We start from the raw sequence: 25,534 nt of genomic DNA, 5'->3' as shown, positions 1-25,534 counted from the left end.
AGATAGCCCTAGTGTGCTTTGCCATAATTAAATACACCACCATACACCACACCAGTATAAATAATATGTAAATAATTAAAATTGCACTTCGAAGTGCAAACATGCAAATTCATTTTTGAATAGTTTTGACATGCGTGCTCTCCCAATTGAGCTATTATATGGAACTTCAGATACCTTTCGGCAAAGTCTAAACATTTATATTGCTTAATACCAAACAATACAACACAAAACTGATGTATGTTCAGACTAGTGGATGATTCATTTAAATTTAAGCAGGAATAATTATTTACAGTAGTATTTCTTTTCCCTTGAAATTTTCAATTTCCTCTCTTCAACTCATTTTTAATACAAACACAGAATCTATACAATATACATATAATATGCAAGATATTATATGTATTCTATTTAAAAACTATTAACTAGTATTTTATTTTTATTTAATAGTCCAGTGGAAAGCGAAATGTTTAAATGCCTTTAAAACTACATTTAAAGTTTTTGCTTCACTTTTCAATGCTAGGCTTATGCGAATCAGTAATTTTCCAGAATGAACACAATGACATGACTGACCTAGTGTATCTTTTAAAATAATCTGCTGCCAACAACAAGCCATTCCAAAAGAAATTGAGTTAAAACATCAAGCACATATATGCATAAAATCAGTTATTATAATTTTCATAAAAAATGTTAAAAATATAAATAACTGTATCATAAGATCGCAACTTTTCAGGTAAGAGTGTCTTTTAGCTAAAAAGGGTTAGAAATCGCAGGTTTATAATATTATTGCCAAAGTCTGCTGTATACAGGAGGTTGTTAGTAAAGTTCTGAGGAAAGCACAAGCACATTTTCATTAGTGTGGGGGATTTGTGCCCCTAATACACGTGTTCAGAGATTATCAGAACACAGTTTCACAGAAAATTCCATCTGAATTTGCATGGAATTATCGATTTTCCCCATGCGTGTTGTGATCAGCACATGTTCAGATTTTAACTGGAAGATCCGCGGTTCGAATCGCGATTGACAGCATAGTTTTCCTATTTCTCGTTCCGAAAAGCCTAATAGTCTCTATACCTCTTCTATGATAGTCGAACCAAAATCCGATAATTCTTCACTACCTGGATTTGGCCTAATGAATCTCATTCTTCTCCCAAGTTGCCCTTTAAGTGAGGGAGTATGTAAGGAATTACCATGCCTTTCCTCAGTTTCTCTTTAAGTGGAGAAGTAAGCAAGGAATTAGATCTCTCGTGAATCTCCTTCTGATGTAAATGGTTATCCCGTCCTACTAGCAAAAGAAACATCCATGTTGGAATTCACGCGAGGACGTAGTTGATGTTTCACGTTTAATGCTCCTAGAAATCTAATAGTTTCTATAAACAAATTTTCTGGGGAAACTCCCCGGAAACACTGGCAGTATGTGCCGCAAAGAAAAACACGTTGTCCGTCTCCCGATCGAACCCAAACTATGAAGGTCTCTATAAATTTACGTACGGGACAAAATTTTTAAATAATACAAATGATGCACAGCTTTAAATAGTACAAGTTTTGCTTATTACATTATTACTGTGGGAACTAATAAATAATTATTAATAGCTTTCCAAGATCGCATTTTAATAAACTTTTTTTTCATTCATCAGTTTTTATTCGTTAGTTGATGTTCATATCAAATGTGTAGTTAACGGTCATTCTCCTCTCGAAGTTTCTGTTTACTATCAAAAAAGCATTTAGAGAAGCAATGACTATCACCGTGGCAACCGTAATTACAGTTTCGGCAACCTGGGCTAAGCACTGTACATGTCTGTTAACACTATTTTCTTGCTTCAGATATATTCTGAAATGCTGAAGTTCACCGAAGCCCTACTAAGGCTATGTAATCGGCTTAATGCCGCAGGTGAAAAACCAGAGATTTACGGTCGTGAAAGTAACTTCTTTTAAAAATAATCTTTTTAAGTCTTCTGTGACAGCGCGTCTGCCTGAAAAGGTCTGCTAAATCAGGGGTTTCGAATTCGTGACTCGCTGGGGAAGAGATGTTGGAAAAGCATTTTCAAGTACTATTTTCTCTCAATGTTTTAGGTAACTACAGATTTTAATTGCACAGTTAAAATAGCCGCTTTAATATAAAACCGTGTTTTTAAATAATGTAGTTTTCAAGTTAATTTCCTGATTCATTCTTTTTCGTTTTGTACCGTTTTATTGTATCTCCTTTCTCTTTTTAACAATTTTTATAAATAGGAATCCTATTTTTCCTTTCTTTTGTTTAAGCTCCGCCTCCGTCACTGTTAGGTGCTTAAAAATAAATTTGGCTTTCATTAAGTACTTGCACCACTATAACATAACGACTATTTGTTAATTTCCTATGTAATAAAAATTAATAGGCCACTAGGAACAAATACATGGTGTTTCTCAAAAAAAATTGCTTTGCTCAGGGGTAGCTCCACAGCCTTATTTTTGTATTTAAATGAGGGTGTAAGGCTCCCTCTCTATTTAATCAAATTTACTGTGAAGATGAGTGGTGGGAATCAGTAGTATACCATGAAAACTGCTCGTTGGTTTATTTCACGTATACCTGAACACCGAGGAGTAGTTTTGGAACTGCACAAAAACGTAACCATAATCCTATTTTCAATTACATTATTCTAATTTTGTCTCTTATAACTCTGCAGGATATCTCTTCCTGATGTGCACCATAATTTTGTGGCATTAAAGGTTATTGTCGCTGCCGATTTTCGATGAAAAATACAGAGAAAGAGTATTTTATAATTAAATAGAATTGCATAATAATATTAGAAAGTATTTTGAAAAATAATAACGAATTTTATGTTACAAAAGTACTGAGAAGGAAACTGACGAAACGCTATTAAATTAATTTACTCACAACAGCTATTATGAAAAAGAAAAAATTCATAATGACTTTAATGATTTATCTAAGTGTAATTTAGTGGGTCAAGCTAGTAATCAATAGTAACAGAGGTCATCTGCATTTAGTACTTTTAAATCGTTTAGTTTGTTAATCAGTAAATTTGACAGATTAAATTTGAAAGAAAAATTCAGTAACAAATAAACGGCAAAACACTGGAGCATGTAAGGCAAACGTACTTTATTCGGGTAGTTGCAGCACATTTCCTTTAAATCTGTGAGTTTTCTGATTAAATTTGCAGCATAAATATATTGCGCTTTGCCTAGTAATAGCACACTTGCTTTAAATCTCTGATTTTGTTGATCAAAATTTCATTAAATTTGCACAAAACAACAGATCAAAAATTTGGGCTTCGAGGTGCACATGATTGGTTGAAAGAATATGTGCGTTCAAAATTTGGTGGATTTAGGTGCTGCCGTTTCTCCAGAATACGAGAAACGTACATCTTTATTGTATGTATGTAAGTAGGTAAAGAATTTAGCAAAATTGTTTCAAAAGAATAAAAAGTAAAGTTAAATAAATTTAATAAACATTCACAGTTCGTAAAAGCAAATTTAAAGTTAATTAAATTTTAAAAAAATGAAATTTAATTGCAAACAAATAAATGATTAATTATTGCTACGAACTAATCTACAATATCATTTAAATTCTGAGAGTACAAGTATCAAAATCCATGAATAAATATATAATTACCAATTTTTTTTATTCTAAAAAATTATAAAAATGCATAAGTGAATCATTGTTGAGCAAGTTGGAGACAGACTTACCAAAGAGAATTTGCCTCCAAACCTAACTCTTCAATTATTGAATTCGTGTTTTGTCATCCATGAAGACAAGGGTAAACGTCAAAACCAAAAGTAAAACCAAATTTTGTGAAATACTAAAAAGAAACTTAAACAAGTGGAATTTTGAGAAATTAGCAAGTAAATGACTAGAATTAAAATTTTAAAAAAAGTCAGAAGAGTAGAAAACCAAAGGTTTAGAAACTCTTGCGTACAGAAAACTTCCCCGACGCGAATATGCATTTAAATAAAAAAGTAACAAGATATTATCTATAAAAAGTACATAAATAATACTAAAAAGGCAAGTACTAAAAATACTAAAAAGTTTTAATTTAACTTACCAACCATGTTGTATTTGGAAAGTGGAGCAGCATTTGCCAAACTAAGTGATGTTAAGTAGTGTGTTTCTGCTAAATTTATAAAAAGAGGGCGCTAAATAAAAGGTTAAGTCGAGTGTAAAGCTGCTATCTGTTAGATCTATTTTAAAAACCAATTCCGTAAACTTTTAAGTAATGTAAAATGTGTGTTCTGTTGCAAAAATGTTGCTAACTGTGAAGTATTGTAAAAATGTGACGTTATGTGAAAAAACAGTTGTAAACTATTAAGGATTGTAAAATATTGAGGAATGTAAAAAATCGAAAATATTTTTAAAATAAAGTACGAAAAATATTTGAAGAAAATTTAGAAAATGTTTTTGAAAAAAAAGTACGAAAAAATTTTTCTTGAAATAAAATTAAATAAATTTAATTTTAATTTTGAAAATTTTTAAATGTTCTTAATTAAAGTAAGAAATTTAATGTAAGTCAAAATTTATTAAAACTGATTTCAACAGGTTTAATCAAAACTTTACTAAATACTGGCCAAAAGTAAGGAAAATTAGAAAAAGATAAAAATCTTCACTCAATTCGGGCTATAATTGAGACTTTTGAAAAGAGTTGGCCCTTCATTAGTAAAAGGAAAGAATCCAGTATTGATAAAATATACATTTTTACAAATTAATATTTACAATAAATATTTACAAGATAATCCCTTAACTATTCAAAATCCTCTATTACCCTCCAGTTAAGGTTTAAGGTATTGTTATCATACCATAAAGAGTAAAAAAATTATAAAGAAAAGTTAATGCCTGCCTTTTTAATATATAAATTACTAAATTATGTTGGGACTTGGTTATTAACTTGAACATTAATTTAGCTTTATTATTTCTTCCTTTGAATCTTCTATTTCAGTACGTATATTTTTTATTCTGATTATTTGGCTATAAAAAGTGTTACCTATTACTTTTCTAGAAATCGCACTGAGGAAAAACGGCGGTATCTACAGCTATCGAAATTTGGGCACACATTTTTAGACCTCCAGCCGAACTCGTGCGCCTCGAAGACCGAATTCTGATTTTCGGGCATGGTGTTTTTTATTTATTTTACACTTTGTGTAAATTTAATGAAATTTTGATAAACAAATTCAGCGATTTGAAATAAATGTGTAGCCACTTGGAAAAACGTAAGATATTTATGTTCTAAATTAAATTAGAAAACTTACCGATTAAAAAAATTACTTTGACACTGCCCAAAACAAAATACTTTTATCTTTCAGGCGCCAACGTGTTTCTGTTTGGTAAAGCTTCAGATATTTAATTTTTCTTTCAAATTTAAATTATGTATTACAGTCTACTATTAATGTCTACTATTAATTACAGTCTACTATTTATTAAGTATCAGCTGAAGTCGTGATTCATTTGAATCATTATATGTTGTTTCTCTTTTATAGAAATTATTTTATGCAGCTGGTCGCATGAGGCGGCTAGTACCATACATATACACATACAGACAACTGATAAATACACAGATTCTTCATGTTTTAATAACAGAAATAAATGGTTCAAAATATATCAACAAACAAAGCTTTCGTAAAGTTATACATAATATACTTACACTTATTTGCCTCTGCTATTTTCATTCATTATATTGTATTTCAAATGAACTGCGAAAAGATTAATATCCGTTGAAAGGAGAGAAATATTATGTTATCAGCGAATTATAAAAAAAGAGTAATCATAGAGAAATTTACTACACTTGTTTGCTATCTTTTTTACATGAACAAGTTTAATAACATTGGAACCTCAATGTTATCATTATTGAAATGTTCAATAATAATAAACGGACAAAAGCGTTTATGTTTCAGTCCAGTAAAGAAGAAAACAATGTCAAGCCGTTTCCAGGTAAATCATATGACCCAGTAAAGTATAAAACCTCTCCGCAGCGCGTAATTGGGTACATGAAACCGTAATGTGATACTATATTGAAAACAAAATTATCTAATGAATGCACTTTTATGCCTGCGAATTTAAGCATATGGAAAAATTTCATGATGTTATAAACCATACAGTTATAAATTCTACACTGGAAATTAAAAACAACGGAGATATAAAAAATTTACTAGTTTGCGGATAATCGCCCAAAATCAGAAAATTATAGTACAGATTCGGAATCAACATCAGTTAAAAGATTCTACTGAATCAAAATTAACTTAAAAGGTATTTCTCCCGCCTTCTTAGCATGCCTTCGTAGTGTAGTGGTCTGCACGCTGGGCGCATATTCCAGAGGTCCACGGTTCGATTCCCGGCGAGGGCGTTGCTCATTTTTCATCTTTCCTGCTTTAAAAGAATACCTAATGTCTCTACAAACTTCTTTTATAAGCTCAATCATTTAGCATGAATTTCATTTAGAATTATTTCAATCTATCCGATGGGGTAAAGACTGAAATTCTGTAATGATTAGATAGATTGCTAAACTAGGTTTACCTGTGGTATGAGCACCTGAACACTGCTAGTTTGTCCTAGTTGTGTTTCCAAGCAAATATCCCAGCAGTATGGAGAGCTATAGTGTTTTCTTTATGTGAATAAAACTGCCCCCCCCCGAAAAAAAAATACTATCAACGAAAAGAATCCTTCAAAAGCATACAGCCCCTGCATGTTTTGTGCATTATCCTTTTACCTTTCGCGTATATAATCAGTCAATCAATTAGTTAACTAATAAAACTACGAAGAGAACATATTAACTTAAAAAATCTGTAAAATCTTGTTTAAATATTAAATTTAAAAAACAAGTCTACATTAATTTTTAGGGGGAGGGTAACATTTTGTGGTGTATACGGACTCCTCCAAGAAAATCTGCTTGCCATATTTCACAGCTTTAGACCTTCCCGTGTTTATGCAATGAGATGCATCAGCGCAAACGGATGTACAAATCCTTTCTTTAATTCGTTGCAATTTTCTATATATTTTGCAATTATTCGAACAAAGTGCGAATTTACGAGGTTTCGCAAGTTGCCAGCTCGAAGGGCCCAGAGTTCCAGCGAGCGTCTAAAACATTAATTTTTTATAACCTGTGTGTTAAAATGCGCGCTTCCAGATTTCCAGTGAAATGGTCCGCCCACTCCATAATCCACCACTGTAATAATGGCTAAAGGTCAAATAAAGGTCATAAAAAATGTAAGTGGGGGAAGGGGGAAGAAAAAAGGAAAACCGTAAAGTACTCTGTTAAAATTTACCAGCAGGACTTTAAAAGAACTGAAGTCTCTTATCGGAAGGAAAAGAAGCTAGACTTTAAATCCTGCTTGCAACACCTAATTAAATACATTATTTTCCATTTTGAAATAAAAGTTGATTGTTCAGTCTCTGTACTCGTAAATTACTAAGAAGAAAAAGCATGAAATCGTAAAAACAAATGATTCTGAATGAATAATTATCGGATAACATAAAATCGGAGGCGATCCTGAGAACAACTTGTTGACAATGGAAATTAACTGTAAGAATTCACTACTGTTATAAATCGTTTTGAGCAGTGTTTTATTAAGAAATCCTCGTACCACTGGGAAGACAGGCTTATTAAGAAGGCATTGGTTCCCGTCATTTTTTAAAAAACAAAAACAGTATTTATTCCTGCAATATTTTCACTCACGCTGTCAAAGAAATTCAATGCAAAGGTGCACGTAATTAAATATAACATATAACGGGGACGCAGGAATGTGGCACAGAATCGACAAACTCTTATTGAGACAGTAGCTCTAAAACCGGTTTCGACACTAAGTCGGCTCGGTTCTACGTAGGTATCCTAAATTAATCATATTCTTTTGCACTTGAATACGCGCTGTTTCTAAATATAAACCTTATCTACTTACGTAATGTCGGCTGTACGCCGTTGTCTACCTTCCGCCACATGGATTGTATGCATGGTGTCGGTTTTATTTCAAAGCCAACACAAGGACCGTTCACGCAACAGACATAATAATGAATCAAATCCAACAGAAAAAATTAAGAGGCGAACATAGTGCGCTGATTTATGTTGATTTAAAAAATGACTTCGATTCCTTACAACGGCCAGTTTTATATATTCATAAAATATATAAGTATATATATATATAAGTTTATTTTCATAATCGAGAAAGCATATTAATTCATAACAACATGTTAACCAGCAAAAAATTTACTAAATGGACAGGATCCTGCCTGAGTGCGAATTCCTGGAACCTCACTTTTAATAACATCTCTGGTTGTTAGTGGCAGAACTAGAGATATCCTTGAAAAGAATGTGAACGAGTCCCTCAAACAACTTAATATAGAATGTCAGATATAGCCGACCGCCCCATGACGTTCTTCCTCAGGTTTGGGGCGGAAGCTTAAAAGTTAGCGAGATTTAGCAACCAACACCTTAATCACTTACTACAGATGTGCTGGCCTAGCTTCTACTTGTACCTGTCGGTTTTTTTTTTTTTTTTTTATTTTTATTTTTATTTATTTATTTATTTATTTATTTTGGAGGGGTTAGTGTTGGTTCTATGCCATTGTGGATCCTATACCTGTACCGATTCTACGTCGAATTGATCGTATGCTTGTAATAGTTCTCTGCAAGTGCCTAATGTTCATTAATATTCTTACTCATTATTATATCATTATCAAAATTTTGTTTTTATCGTGTCGAACTGCTGGTGTCGATCCTATGAAAATAAGCCATTAATTCAATAAGCACCAACATTTCGACGATTATAATGATGCATACTGCAGTTCTGTTTTAAAATAATTTTATGTGCCATATTCTCATTAAAAACATTTTTATTATAAAAAGGTCACCAGTCAAACTCTGCTACTTATTTTAGTAATGTTATACATTCCAGGTGAAAACAGGATAAACATTTTGCACAGCATCAGCCATATCTTTTTTTTTTTTTTTTTTAATGAATGCATTTTTATTATATCCTTGCTGCCTATGATACTTAATCCCAAGAAAAATGAAACGCGAGAGAGAAATCAGCATTCAAATGAGAAAATGCGAATGTTCCCAACCGGACGTTAAAGCCATATCCCAAGCAATGATGCATTATAACAATGTGACGATTTCAAGCTCACACGGAAGAATTCAAATTTCTGGCGTTAAGTGCAGCTCGTAAACTTCTCAGGAAAGTTATATCAAAGTTAAACGAAGTTCCCTGTAGTGTTTATAGCAGTTCTTCAGGAGATCGTAAAATTTAATTAAAGATTCGTGAAAGTACAATATCATCAAAATAATATAAAAGACGTTAAAAGTTACGATTATCGTTGGCTCGAAACAGTGACTCGAAATTCCGTTTTTATTATGTTGACTCAGAAATTACTACATTTATTCGAATAATTTACGCACTTTTTTACTATTAATTTAGCCCCTCAGAAAGAAAACTACGTAATTTAATTAAGAAAAGGGTTAAGATCTGACTCGTAAAAAGTTTACAGATCTTTTGTATTTAAGAAAATCTCAAGGGTATTCACATTAAGCATAATTCAACACGGTAGGTGGCTGTTTAAAGAACGTCATAATAATACTTATTGATGAACTGAAATTTTTTTTTAAATATGCGTGTAAAATATTTGAGAATATACATATTTTTACTTCCTTGTACAAAGTAAAACGGAAGTATTGTAATCGCGAAAAATTTTAGGTATCATATTTAAAAAAAATATTCATTTTTACCGCTATCGAATGCAATTTAACGATGTTTTTGCGTGACATCTGTACGTAAGGACAGATTAAAGGACTCTTTCCCCCCAAAAAAAATTATAAAACTAATTTAAAATGAATTCTGAAGAGAACTTTTCGTGGAGTCTGCGCATAAGCACGTACGTATCTCGCATAACTCGAAAACGAGTAGCCTCAGAACATTGAAATTTTGTATATAGGATTGCTATAACATAAAGATGTGCACCTCGTATTTTGGTTGCAATCGGCCGCACCAAAAGTATATATGTATATGTATATATATACATATATATATATATATCCACTCTGTTACTCGGCTCCGTAATCTCAGTTTCTTTAATCTTATAGGTCTGTAAATTGTGCATTTTTTGCTTTAAAAATGATTGAATTATGTTGTTCTTATCTTCTGGTTAGGGTTTTTATGCCTTTAGTAAATCTGCATGCAATATTTTTAGAATCATCAACAATTTAAAAGTTGTTTAAATGCCACTAAGCCTAATTATTTTTGCCATGGCGGCCATGTTTGTGTACATTTGAATTAGCAGAATAATAGATTTGTTGCCAATCTAGAGAAAGTAAACTACTCAATAACGAAAATAACGCAAAAACTATACACTAAGGAAAAAATGTTTTAAAATTATACCACTTCGTGTATGGCAATGCATGGAAAAATGTGAATAAAGCTACAAAAGAATTGATAACAACAGCATGACCAATAAAACTGGAAAGATATTCGAAAGCTCGCAAAAATTCATCCAGTAGATATGCATGAATTACAATTTAAAAACTGAAAACAACAGCAATTTAATTAAAAAGAATATTACACATATAACAATTATTTATACAGTTTTTAATACATAGAATAAATTTACGGTCATACAAACTTCGTATAACTCAAACTGAAAGACTAAAAATAGAATTCGAATTCGATCTTAACCCTTCTTAGTAAGCTGAAGAGTTCCTACACTTTTTCTATTAGTTGAAATCTCAATTCCTTCCACCAGCTCCATCGCAGTTTAACTATACTACGTGTATTATTTCAAAGCTGGAATTTATTATTTTTTATATAAACCTATTTTATTCAAAACATTACATAGATTTTAAGTAATATTCCAAACATTCCATCTCTAAATTACAATTCTTATTTAATAATATCTACTCATTAAGAGCAAAATAAAAGTCTTGAATGACAAAGTTCTCAAACACAAGGCACATTACTCTGATGTAGTAGTAAATTTCAAGACATGTCGTCTACAGTCTTTTATATTCGATAAAAGAAAAGAAGTTGCCGCGGTGAACAAAAATTGATGCATGAGTAAACAAACACGAAACGGACAAAATATGCCAAAAGTTAAACACCAAGAAAGTGAAAGTTTTATAACATGCGCAACACTCTCCGTTAAAATGGCAAACTACGATTTTGAGAATTAAACTAATTTTGCTTATTTGTGATGCTTAAGTTTCCTGTCAATACACATGTGGTACGCTAAATCTGCGGGAGAGGAGACGAAGAGTTTTTAATTCTTTGTCAAGTCGCATTTTTTATAAATCTCAGAAAGCAATTTAATATAAACAAAAATATAATAAATAAGCATTTAATAAGTTTCTCATCATTTTGCATAATTTCATACATCTTGAATGCCCAACAGGGAATTCATAATTTTAGATTACGACGCATTCGTGAAACATACATTAAATCTCACCGCAAGCTGTCCCTAAGCAAAGCTGTCCATTCGTGAAGACATATATGGAGTACCTCCCCCCTGGTGAACTAACTAGTCTGTTCCCAATAATCATTCGCAGGATGCGATTATTAATCCAAATTTTATTTCAAAGATGGCACTGCCATGGTTATGATAGTCTTAAGGAATGTTTAACAAAGATATTTATTTACATTTTCAAATATTTGTTCCCTTTCGGAAGTAGTCGCCACGAAAGGATTCATTTTATCATATCGCACACTTTAACCTGAAAATAGCCCTCTTCGAATTTCCTTCGAGTAAACAAATGCTACGAACCCAGAACCTATGGACGAACTTTTAGGTATCCATTGCAGTGTTTTAATAAGTAATAATAAGCGATGTTAATACTGCTAAAAGCTACTAAGAAACCTCATCCATTAATTCTAAAATACAATTTTAGTCATTTAATCAATCATATTATGGGTAAAACAAAGAAGCCTTTAGATGGGCTTCTGGTAATAACTACCAACATGTTGAATGAAATATAAAGAAAATCTTAACAAAGGCTTGCTATTCAGTCATCCACAACTGAATAATCATTCACACCCACATCTCAGAGCCCTCTGACTGACAGCTACTTGTTTGTAAAAAAGAAAGATGAGGAATAGGTAAATAGGCGCTTTAATTTTGATTCTTCGGTTGAATAACCTAGGCATTTCGTGAACTTCTCCCATCAAAATACTATTAGTTCTAGAGTTTTTAAATAAAACGGGTAATTACAAGAGAAATACTACAACATAATCATTATGGATTTAAATATAGAATATTACGAAACTCGCTGACCGAAAATACTCTGCATTTTTAAAGTGAGTTTCTCGCAAATGATTAGGATAGCCATCAAAGATTTAGTAGTAAAACATTAATAGTAATGTATATAAGATAAAAATATGTAAATATGAATCATAATTTAAATCAGCAGTAGACACTTTCCTCATTTTAATTTGGATACTTCCGCTCTCTATTGTAAGAACAGTAATAACGTTTTCTGGACTGAATCATTTCCAGACTAAAGACTAGTCTATAGACTAAAGACTAAATACCACTTATTCATATTTATAATTATTGTTTCCATTTAACTTGAATACTCATCCCCTTTTCTTCATGCATTTTTCACACTACTCTTTAAAAACGGTTTATTAATTTCATGCAACTCTTTAAAGGTTTATTTTTGTTATTTATTTATTTTTTTTGAAAGTTTCCAGAATTATTAATCACTCTATTCTTACTTCTTATTTATGTTGATTACAAAATTACAAAACTGAAATATATAGAACAATTATTACGTCATAACTTCACTTCGAGGTCCTGACTTAAAGCACGTATTTACTATCCAGCTGAAAATGCTAACGTCCTACTCAAGGTCCCAAGTTAAGTAAAATAATACTATCAACCTAAATATGTTAACGGGGTGGTTCGCCCCCGCAGATATAAATCGACTTCTTTGACCTGCAGATCAAGTTTCTAAGTTTTGGGATTAGTTGATAAAACAATCGGATTACACAGAGGACCTTGGTATATGATTCATTGCAAATAAATCGTTCAGTAGCCTCATTCAAAAGCACAAAGAAACAAGCACTGATTACAGTCCAGGCTGATTTACATAAATTTTTAACACTATGTGAGCATTACGCGCAGTTTGCTTGTTGCGATGTAATGCGATAATGTAGATGGACACTCGCCAACAAGGAATTCAATTTCAAAACCGGCTGTCATAAACCCTTCTTTTTTTCTTCTCTTTTTTTTTAAAACAAAGTTTTTTCCCCTGAGAGAAAAGTGTGCCAGAAGCATTATTTATATGTATTCAGCTAGCTTCCACTCAGAATCGAAGACCACTTGCGATCCTTTTCCATGATAGGAAAATGGTACATACCAGTGAACAGGGCTAATATCCAAAATTACAGAATGCGTTTCTTAACATTAACCTTCATTCTTAACGACCATTTTATCTATTAGCTCTCTCGGCTTCAATAAACAATTTCGTTCTTTTTTTCCCAGCTATAAAATATTAAAATATGAGAAACAAACTGCAAAATCGATAATTTCGTGGGATAACTTAATATACTTCTTTACGCACGCTTGACCACTCAGACTGTATATGGCTTTTACTTCCTTGCATTACTTCCTAGTTAATATTTCATCTCATATAAATGCTAAAAATGGAAACAAGTCTCAGTTTTTCCCTGTGCAGTTAATCCACACCGGAACCATTGACACAAAAACGCTTGAGAAATATAGGTAAATGCTTACGCAGCGATTTAGGAAGAATATATTCAGATGTGAATATGTTTCCGCGTCATTACTTGTAGTTATGTAACTTAATATGCCAGAGAACCACAGTAAATCTGAAATCCCGCTAAATATGTGAAAATCAATCACTATGTGAAGTGGAATGACACAAGCTACATGTCACATGCACGTTTATAATAAAAAAATATATGTACAGTTATCAGTATGGTCTATAGATTGTAAACAATTTATTCATTTGATAAAAAATATATATAGTATGTGTTATAGCGTTTTAAAAAATTGTCTGTTTGAAATTTTTTAACAGATGTTTTTACTCTTTTCCAGCTTTCGAATCGTCAAATGGTATTGAATTTCTTGCAATTACTTCGGAATTTTATAGCATTTCTGCTTATTAACTAATACGTGGCTCTTAATTCAGAAAAGTTGAAAATGCTACAACTCAAGATACGGAAGCTTCATACTCTGTGTGCTTTATTTTCTGCCCGTTACTCCTATATGAAAACGAAAGCATACGGGAAAAAAAAAAAAAAAAAAACCTCGGCCTGTCTCTCTGGACATAGAAAAAACTCTAAGGGGAAAACTATTATCTTCTTGAAAGTAAATCTCACCTTAAATTCAATGATCTAGGTAACAGAATTTGTATACATTTTTTTTTCTTTTTTTACTGAACTGAAAGTCTGAGAAATTTAACAAAAGGTTTCAGTGCACGACGAAATCATCTAAGCAAGCAAATACATAAAAATAAGCAAAAAGGACTAATCATCCCGTTTAAAAGCCGACCAATGGCCAAATGGATAAGGCCGCTAAAATGGTAGTTCATCAAGAACTCGATTCTCGTCGAAGGTAAGCTGCAGGAATTTTCCTCCACATGTAATGCGAATATGATCCAGTTTGCTTTAGATTATCTGCTGCTCAACGAAGGGCATTTGCGCTTTATGCAGATAGGCCTGGCTTACTTTGAGATAATTAAGCAACAACCACATAGAACGCTAAATATTCGATTTTAAGATAATACAAGAGGCTTTTTAAAAGACGGCCGTACACTTAAACCTGTTAGGTGTGGTGTATTTAATTATGGCAAAGCACACTAGGGCTATCTGCCTAAGGGGAGGGATGCCTTCGTGGAGGACTTTCTAAGGGAAACTGGCTCGTATACACGTTACACATGGGGAAAACCACGAAAACGCCCATGCAGCCAGCCCGTTCGCGGGATTCGAACCTCGGACAGAACTACCAGTGTTCAGCGACTTTACCGCTCGGCCGCTGGTGGGCCCTAAAACTGTTAGGAAGATTGGTCATATAAATTAACACTTATTCCATTTTCTTTATAGATATACAGCAGCACCTGCCCAGAACTTCAATCTTTTAATTTATGACCAAATTTTGCTGAAGACGCATTAATTATTTAAATTTATTAAAAGTATGAATGTATTATTCTCCCACACATGCATATAAGCGTATATTTTTTGATTTTGATTAAAAATGTAACAATCAGCTTACATGTTAACACACGTGATATTCAAATATCCAGAAAACAAATGATGTTAGTTATAGCAAATATCAACAAATAAATGCAGAAAAGGTATTAGATAAAATAGTGCTTCTTATCTCTCCTTTTGGGCGTCAATAACTGACTGATATATTCTAATTAATATGAATTTCTATACTGCGGAGCTATAAAAAATTAAAAAGAGAATAATCTCAAAACTACACTTTTAAGGAAGAATTAAAATAAAAAGTTCTAACACTAATTACGAAAGATCACAATATGATACAATGCATATTTTAATTGAATCTTTACGTTGATTTATTTCGTATAAATAACATTAATCGTTTCATCATTTTACATGAACGAATATGCACATAAAGGCCGAATTCTTTAAGTTTATTCATTGTACTTTATGTATTTAAATTTAAATAAGTTTTATCAAGAAGAAGCCTATTTGTTAGAATAACATATGAATTTCTTCTCAGATGATTTAATATAATAGCGGTCAAGAAGTATTTTCTGGGCCTTGTGTTGATCTCCACCGAAATTTATTTTCCTAAATCACCTGTTGCTATATGTATTGTACGTAGAGACACATACGACGCCTAAAAACATTCCTACCTAAAGAGAAAGTGTATCCCTCTACTAACCCTATGTTCAAGGTTATATTCACCCAATAGACATAATAGACATAAGGACTGAAGAAGATCTAGACGCATGCGAGGGATTTCGAACAAAGATAATACACTAATACGCCCCATGGTACCAAAAGGATGCAGCGTTACTCTAAATTTGGGCGTTAAAACTTTTTTCCTGGCCATGCGCTTGTGAATTTCATTAATGAAAAGATTTCCGCAAACGACACCCCTTCCTCAGGGAGCGGCAGGAAGTAGAATGTGTTTCCCTCCACAGAACCATAACGTGTTTGCTTGGCTACGCGCTTCCTCTAGATCTGCGCAGCCTACGGAACAGCTGTTTGAAACAGCTGTTTACAACGGAAAGTACCTGAGTTAAATTTCCGAATTGCAAAACTACGTCAAAGCAAATATATTCTCTCGCCTTTTCTCGAAGAAAGAGAAAACGAGCTTATAACTACATAATACCGTTTCTAAGCTTATACCCATAAAATAAGTCAAAATATATTGTTGTATAGGTAAACGATGAGAAAATATTTTCATGTTAAAGCTCCTAAATAGCTTAATATGTGTGAAAACATCATAAAGAGTTTTTTTTTTTTTTTTTTATTTTGAATTAGGTATTTCTTTTTGGAAGCAGAAGAAGTGAAAAATGAGCAACGCCTTCGAGGGGAATAGAAGCACGGACCTCTAAATACGCGCCCAGCGTGCAGCGTTAAGAAGGCTGGAGAAATACCTTATATACTCTCCCCTTTTAAAGAGTGACTGGGGTTTTTAGGGGATCCAATCGCCAATTTCTGGGTGTGGAGAATTATCATCCACCACCCTTTTAGTTCGGGCGCCACTGTACAGTCATTAGTTTGTCCAGCGTGCTGACCACTACACCTCGAAGGCACGCTAAGAAGGCGGAAGAAATACCTTATAAATGTTATTCGCATTATACAGAAACAGAATCAATTATGATTTACTTCCTTCAAATCTTTTTTACAATTTTTTCGAATCTTTTTTACATGAAGACAATTTATTTTATCTTATTTAAATTATTAAAGATTAGAATGAAAGAATTGTATTATATAGATTCTTTTAATAAAGGAAATAAACAAATACACACTTTTCATTAGTATCGAAAGTAGGGAAAAACAATGTTCTATTTATTTATTTATTTACTTTTTCTCATTTAAAAATTAGGTACGGTTAGCCTTTTTTTAAAATTTCGTTAATAATTATGATCTTTCAATTGATTATATCATAATGCAATAGTTCTCCTCGTATTGATACATGACTATCTTCCTGACTCTCACTTTAATTTTTTATTTGCTAAGATGCGAGCTTTGTTTCCTTCATTTTAGGATTTTTTTAATAAAGCAATCTGTACACATGTATAATTTTCATTCAGTGAATAATACGAGCCAGTTTCCCTTAGAAAGTCCTCCACGAAAGGCATCCCTCCCCTTAGGCAGATAGCCCTAGTGTGCTTTGCCATAATTAAAATACAACAACAACAACAACAACATTCAGTGAATAAGTACATTAACTCAGCTTTCAGTTTTTACTCGTCACCTGCGGGGGCGGGTGACTTGCGCTTCACTTTTAACATCGCCAATGGCTTCCAAACATACGAATAAAAACGCTTAGTGCGTTATAGGTTCAATGCACCAGCAAGATCTAAAATCTGGTTTTTTAAGACTTCATTTTTCCAACAGACCGCTTACAGCAGGTGCTTATAAAAATATTTGTTACAAACTTTAAATCAAACACAGAGCTGCTTCCCGTATAAAACCCTTTCTTAGAAAAGGAAAAAGAAAATATCACATTAATGGAAAGCTTTACGGGCTACCATTGCCGGAAATTTTTACGGGCTATAATAATAAAATTAAAAGAAAATATCTTTATGTTTCAAATGTTAACTAATAAAATATAATTTTCACACCTGATATTCAACTCAACAGATCTTCAGCGAGTTAAAGTTGATCGTCACAAAATTTAAGAACAAATTTAACTGTATACAAAATTTTATAACCTGTCTAATAAGTTTCTAACTAAACTTATTAAGACATGTTAAAAGTGCAATTTAAAAAAAAAGTGCACTATGCTATTTTTCAGTACTAAATTGAAATTTTTTAAAATTTCATAATGATATTACAGATTTTAAATTTTTAATAAATGCTAGCTTTTTAAAGTACAATAATTTTAAAAACATTATGCTATCAGACACATGCTTTTGATTGATTTCTCCTAGCATGAAACTCGTTTTCAGTATTTTAGTAGAAGTTGATTTCAGGATTATTTCTAGTTAGAGTAGAACATTCGCATATACAAGAGAGAAAAAATTATACGTTCCGTTAGAATACTAACCCATAGTCTGTTTTATTATTTATGATTTACTGCAGAAGTATGGGTAGAATAAAGCATTGGGATACTATTTGTATGACCATAATATGAAACGGATGCTTAGAGAAGAAGCGTTAACAAAAATAGGAAATCCTCTTGCTTTCTTTCTTGATTTCTCAGATTCTCTTAGGAAATATTCCTAATACCAAAATATATACATTTTCTAAATATCATGAGGATCACTTTTTAGCTCTCTTTTTGAAGTATAAAAAGCTTCGTTTTTTGTATCAACAGATATATTTTGTCATTTATCAGTTTTCTAGAAGAATTTACATTGCATTCGGATAATCACATACTTTTCCCGCTTTTATTTTAGGAAATAATCAATCAATTAATTATTTTCTCGCAGAAAATTTAAAGAGAAGGATACTAAACAATACTTACTTTTAAACTTAATAGAATAAATCCTACAGTTTAATAGAAAATACGAAGATTAATATGCATTGGTAAACATCCACATGTTACATCTCCTACTTCAGGCTGCAATTTCACCGAACTCGTAAACCAAAAATCGCGCGGCAACCTCCGCGCAAGCTCGACTCTCAACGACACAATCAACACTCTTCAACATCTTTCGCCTCAAATGCTTGGTAGCACAAAACGTCGGTTGCCACTGATCCCTCCGGCGGGCTTCACAAAACGCACACGCATGCATACATCCTGTCATGCTCTAACAACACACTGGAACGCGCCTCCACGCTCCGACGCGTCGGTAACGGTATTGACAATGGGGGGAGGGAAGGCAAAGTCGTACGTTTCCTGCGACCGTTTTATCGAGACATTTTCGATATTTTGTTGACATCGCTAGCATCAGTGGGGCCACATCATTCGAAGATGCTGCCCGAAGCAATCGCGAGGCCGAGTGCGTTGGTGTGCTCATTAGCCGGTGGCAATGCCGTTGGGCAAATCGGATGAAAGAAGTCAAGATCTACAGACTAAGATAAAAAAAAAAAAAAAGAGGGCAGAAACTCGGATGCGGATTTCATTAAAAATGGAATTCTGTCTTTTAGAAACTTTGAAACTCTTAAAGCTTTCAATGGTATTAGGGCTAAAGTTGAGTCAAATTTCTTTCAGAGAATCAATTTCGAATCATAATCCTTCTCAGCGTCATATATATCATTTAACCGGATAATACTTGGATCAGAATTTCAAAACGTTCCTAGTTCTCTGAACTGTGAAAATGTTTGTTAATTTGGAACTTAAATGCATTTTTTAACCTTGGTATGAAGTGTGTTGTTCTTTAATACATATAATCTCTCGGATTTCTGTCTTCTTCAGAAGCTATCAACAGGACTGAATCACATTTAAAGCTTCTTGGTGGACCGTATACGACTGTATAAATAAATATCCATCAACCTAAATGCAGCTGAACACGATGAATAACTAAATGTTAAAGAAATTACAGTTAATTCTCGATTAACCGAGAAAATACCGAAAACGAACTCTCGGTGAAATCAAATCTCGGTTAATACGACTGCAGTTTAAAAAAGTACACGAAAGAGGAATAAACCATATTATAACTAACAGAAAAATACTTAAATGTATTTATAATTTTAAACAGTAATTTGGAGAATAAATTCATTTGCTTGTGTAAAATAAATCAGCATTTCAAACAAAAATACACTTCGAAACGGTAATTTTTTTTCTTTTAAACATTATTCTTGTGTTTCGATAGGCATCGATGGCAAGCAAAAGAATAATGGATGCAGACTTAAATTTTTTTTTTAAGATTAAGAAATTTATTTTTAATTAAGGATTTAATAACGCTATAAGGTATTTCCTATTTCCTCCCTCCTTTCTGCATGCCTACGTGATGTAACGGTAGCACACTCGACGCGTATTCGAGAGGTCCAGGCTCGAGTCCCGGCGAGGGCATTGCTCATTTTCACGTCTCCTGCTTCAAAATAACCTAATGTCTCTACAGTGGCGCCCGAACTAAAAGGTGGAGGAGGATGATTCTTCACTACTAGGATTTGGCGATTGGGTCCCCTAATCCCTAACCGCCCTTTAAAAGTATTTAGGTATAAAGGTATTTTCTCCTCTTTTCTGCATGTCATGTAACGGTAGCACACTCGGAGTGTATTCGAGAGGTTGAGTCCCGGCGACGGCGCTGCTCATTTTTCATGTCTCCCGTACCAAAAACACGTAATGTCTATGCAACGCTAATATATTCCAGATTATGCATGTCTACTTACTACTATGTTATAGTATGAATTTTATGCATAAAAGTATCTACTGATTACATACTTTTATGCACAAAAAATAATAATGTAACATCATCTGCTATCATTCCATGCATTTCCTCCTCTCTTTTTTATTTCCCATAAAAATTTTCTTTTATTCTCATGGTGTGTAATAGTAATTAAAACAAACTTCTTTTTAGACAATGCCTGGTCAATCCTAGACCTGATATTACAGACAGAAATTCAGAAAATTTCTAGAACTTTCGCTAAAACTTTTCTGAATTTCTCTTCGACGTCTTTTTGTAGGCAAGTGATTATTCTTCTTTACTTTCACCTCCATAGCTGAAAAGTAATGTTCTATCTATTCAACTTTTAAAATCATAATTCTGCAACTTTACTCACATTCCTGTTGCTTATGATAAATTTCATTAACATCCATCCTAGATACTATACTTTGCTATACCAGATGTTATCAAAGCAGAGGTCACTACATCTAAAATGCATAAAAATTATTGAGGGTGAATTTAAGATGAATTTAAAATTTTTATTTTTTATGAATAATAAGAATTTTTATCTGTAAGTCATGTTTACTTTTGATACTTGCATAGTGATCAGTTACTCAAGTCTTATTTTTTTTTAATTTAGTTTTTATTTACACTTACGGAATTTACAACACATTTCTTCTTTCTCCGACAACCCCGTAAATCTTATTAAAGCAGTGGAATTTTGGATAAATGAACAATTTAAGGAGATGCGAAAACAGAAGGACTTGCACGAAATAATTTTTAAACGTGTAGACATTAAGAGTTTTTGTAGCAGGCAAGATGAAAAATTAGCAACCGCCTTCGCCGGGAATCGAACCACGGATCTCTAAAATACCGGCCCAGCGTGCAGACCACCACACCACGAAGGCGTGAGAAATACCTTATAAGCGACATGAATAGAGAGAAACCTTTTCATGTGAATGAAACGCAACGCGCATGAAGTACGTAGAAATTCCAGTCTACATTTAATCTAAACTACTGATTAATGATTACTATATCAACTGAAATCAGTTCAAATCCTCAAAATAGGGTTTGATGCAGATTTTTCGTCCCAAGCCTCAACAACAGATGCTCAAATGGTTTAAATACTGTACCTTGAGGTGAAACCAAGCAAAGATTTTTCATAACGTAAAAGTTCGGTATTACTGATAAATGCAATTTGCTTTTTAAATATCACTTTGAGCATACAAAATTAGAATTCTAAGAGTGGCATTTTAAAAGACAATGCATTCAGGCCAATGCGTAACACAAAATATTTTTCATTTCTTAAAAATAAAAAGCTTTCCAAAATCATCTTTCTCAAAATAAGGACCAAAATCCTTACTTAATCTGTTTACACAGGTTTACTGTTCTCTAGTATTTCCAAGCTCCTTATTGTTGTTCATGCGTATGTACTGACTCGCCTGCGATGGAATTCTGGGCTCGCTCCAAGCACAGGCAACACAGATAGCCGCCTAGGATACCTATTTTTGGATTGGAAGGAGCCAGCTAAGCTTATTCTCAGCGACAACTTAAGATATATTCCACTATTTTAAGATATATTGAACTACCAATATTTTTAATTTATACTTTAAATATATATATATATATATTTTATTTTAATTTATACATTTAATTCATAACTGTAACTCACTGTTGTAGGCCCTATAAATACTTCAGCCCAGTCTGATGAAATATTTTAAAAATCATCCTAAACTATGCTAACCTAAAGAATTTATACTCATTGAAGTTTAAATTTTGTTTACAGATGGAAATGCCGAAATTGTAAATATACATAGCAACTGCAGCATTAAGCCAGCATGCATTTTCATAAAATCCATTAAAAATTAATAATTCCAAATACAAGTTTGTAGGGTTTCCCTGAGTTTTAACAACAAATTATTTTAATTTTGGTACCTTTTCTGAACTTCTTATTTCTTCTCGCATTTCCTCGCCAGGATGCAAATAAAGTTAAGCAAAAAGAATATTTAAACAAATGAAACGAGAAGATCAGATAGAGCCTGATATCGCTAATATAGCGCATGTTGCTATTTTGTCCTCCAGCCGTTAACTTAGTAGCGGCTACGCCTTCTGGCCGTTTCTATTGCCGGTGCAGGTCGCTGACTCAGCCTGTTAGGTTAAATTAAATTGTGAAGTCTAGCACTACTTCTTATCTTTCGAATTTATTGTTTAATTTACCTTAAGTTCTCACCGCAAGTAGTCTGTGCTTTTGTGAGCACGAAGTCCACACCTTTAACAAAAAGGTGTGGACTTCGTGCTCACAAAAGCACAGAATTTAACCTTTTCTTAAAGGTGTGGACCTTTTTGTTAAAGACTTAAGCTAAATAAAAAAGGGCTTTTTACACCCTCCATCTGTTGTGTTACTTTTCATGCCTGTGCGAGAAGTCGCCTGGCTAGCGCTTGAGATCTAGACATGGTGGCAAAGAAGTACCTAGAGTATGGTGGCAAAGAAGGTAAGATCGTACAAGTTAAAGTGCACCTATGAAACTTTTCATCAACTGAAATAACGTAAAACTAAGAAGCAATTATCTATTTAATTTATAGGAGGAAAGGCTTTGAAGGCTTTCAGATGTTGAAAGTAGCCTTTCAAATCAAAGTTACTTTGAAATTTAAAATAACACTGAAATAATGATGTAATAAACACACAATCCATATGCACAGAAATAACATACGTGCAATATTGTTTCAACAACAAAAACTAAAAAGTGAGCAACCATCCTGTGCAATAGTGGCAGTGACGATGGACTTTGAGTAGTCGGAGATACAGCAGAATGGCCATGCAAGGGTTACAGTATAGAAGAGAGGACACAGATCGGCTATTAATACCTTATCACCACTTTCATCAGTAAGGATCATAATGTCTACAATTTCAATACCTGCTTGGTCCAATGTCGGAAGTCAAATTTTATTGTGCTCTTTCTATTGTTAAAGGCTTGAAGTAAGATAGACACATTGTTTATCTACCATATAGTTCTTTGCTCGAAAGAAAGGTTTTAAGAAAATTGCTACCGTACCAAGACTCAATAATAGTTGGAAAGCTGAACTCTCTAAAATTTACAATGCTATTATACAATGCATTAAGATCGATAGAATGAGATTTGCCAGACAAATAATAAGAATAGGCAGGGTAACCGTTAAAAATTTCAAGCATAGCAATAAAAATGCTTGGAAAGATTTACGACGTTGAGATGATATGATGACGTTTAAAACGATTTTAAACTTATAAATGTTCAAAACTGGAGAACTCTACACAAAAGGAGAACGTACTGGAAGGCTGTCCTGATGGTTTACTGTAGGCTGGCGTGCTGTTAATGCTGATTTTATTTATATGGTTGTGACAAATGAGGCAAGAGCTACAGTAGGGATGTCTTCGTGAAGCATGTTCTATAGGTTCGCAATTCACGTTATACATTAAGAAATTCCTGGAAATGTCCATGCAGACAGTTCGTTTTGAGGATATGAGACCGTGTAGAACTAACAGTGTTAAGCAGATTTATTCACTCGATTACTGGTAAGTCCGCTGGTGATAATACATTAGTTACCTAGGCAATCACAGCATTCTGTAAAAACTACCTTAAGCTTGTATGCTAAATAATGATTTAAAAAGAAGTTGACTATGCTTCCTCTTTTTACTTTTTGTAAAAGCCAGAATTTTTTTAAGTTCCTTTTACTAACAGAAAAAAAGATATTAATTTACGGGAAAAATTTTAAAAGTGAAATTCTGTAAGGAGAGGATAATCGTATAATAAATAATATGACAAACTTTAAAAAAACTTTATAAAAAATACGAAACGTTTTATAGACTCAAAATAGCAGCATTAAGGTAAAACTTTTCACTCTCCTGCCCCCCAAAAAAGGCTGCAGACAAATCAAGCTATCATCAAGTGTTGTAAGACATTTGAATTAAGCGTTACCTTTATTTTTAACTGCTATGTCTTAAAAGGATTTACCACTGCAGCTGAATCTGAAAAACCTTACGTAAAAAATAAAATTCCATCTTGAGAAAAATAAGCTATATTAGAGAATGCAAGAGAAACTCTTAAAAATCCTCTATACACATAAAAATTCGCTTTTAAGCTATTCTATTGTATTCCACTTTTATTTATTTAGCACAGTAACGGTGGCAATTACCGATATGCATGAGCGTGAATAATGCAGTCGTTATTCATGCTTTCCGGAAGCAAGAAATGGAAGTTTATAAATTTCCAAACCGTGGAATACATTCGATTCAGTTTTCTCGTAAATTTTCTGAAATATAACAACATATTGTAGCTTCTTTCAGATCTTTACACCAGTTCCAAAAATTTTGCAAGACGAAGTGAGTTATGATATCGATTAGCTGAAAATCTCAGAATTTCTTTCTTACAGGTTTTCGTTAGATTTTTTTAAAACGTAATTCTCATAAATGTTTTATTTTACCTCAAAAATGAGATTTATAACTATAGGCAATGTGAAAATTTCAGACTTTGAGGTTTAAAAAGTATTACACAAACCAGATGTGTTGTATACTGTAGATCAATTTCATTAAATTCTACATGCAACTTTTTGTTTTATCGTCATTTTTGTGATTTTTCCTTAATTAATGATAACCAGTATATAATGCATATGTGTGTGTTGTATGTATGAATACATGTACCGTTTCCACGAAAGTCCTTTACACGGCCTTTATTTTCTCAACGGTTGGTCACAGAGATATACATCCGCATACAAAAATGTTTTAAATGATGAAAATGTCATGTTTGGGCATTTTTTAATTTAAAGAAATCAATTTTGTAAAAGTTACGGAATTTAACTTTTTATATTTTCTTGTAGTCCCTACACTCATGTCTACGAAAACTTTGCACTCTTTAAAAAAACTGAAACACAAAACGTTTGACTCCCATACGACAAAAGTTGACCAAGATATTTGGTCAAGAATCCGTAATCAATTTAAGAGATGGACACAAACTGAAGAGCGAAATGATTGCATTTATACGTAACTAAAAAAAGTTTTATGATGTTAAGAGATTAAGTGAAGAGCATTTCTGTGCAGACTGTTGCTAAAAGTATTAATGAATATACTTTGTAATGAAGATCTTATTCACAGAATAGAATAATAGAAT

General features: G+C 32.8%; 1 protein-coding gene across 9 annotated transcripts in view; it reads right to left on the bottom strand.

Annotated features, from left to right (window-relative positions):
• Positions 1 to 25,534, bottom strand: part of LOC118183145 (uncharacterized) — a 169,388-nt gene that overhangs the window by 70,749 nt on the left and 73,105 nt on the right. For 2 of the 9 annotated variants that reach the window (XM_035352578.2, XM_035352581.2), the window contains exon 1: positions 18,590 to 18,840. The exons of 6 other annotated variants lie outside the window; for them this stretch is intronic. The gene's annotated coding sequence lies outside the window, so the exon portion shown is untranslated. Of the gene's footprint in view, positions 1 to 18,589; positions 18,841 to 25,534 lie in introns of those variants that run through there. One more of the 9 variants, XM_035352575.2, reaches the window with a different exon arrangement.

The sequence above is a fragment of the Stegodyphus dumicola genome, chromosome 8 (assembly GCF_044657685.1).
Source record: "Stegodyphus dumicola isolate Sdum_Otavi_A_Nest chromosome 8, ASM4465768v1".
NCBI classification, from domain to species: domain Eukaryota; kingdom Metazoa; phylum Arthropoda; class Arachnida; order Araneae; family Eresidae; genus Stegodyphus; species Stegodyphus dumicola.
Note: the sequence above shows the minus strand (reverse complement) of the source record. Positions and strands in the feature narration are given on the sequence as shown.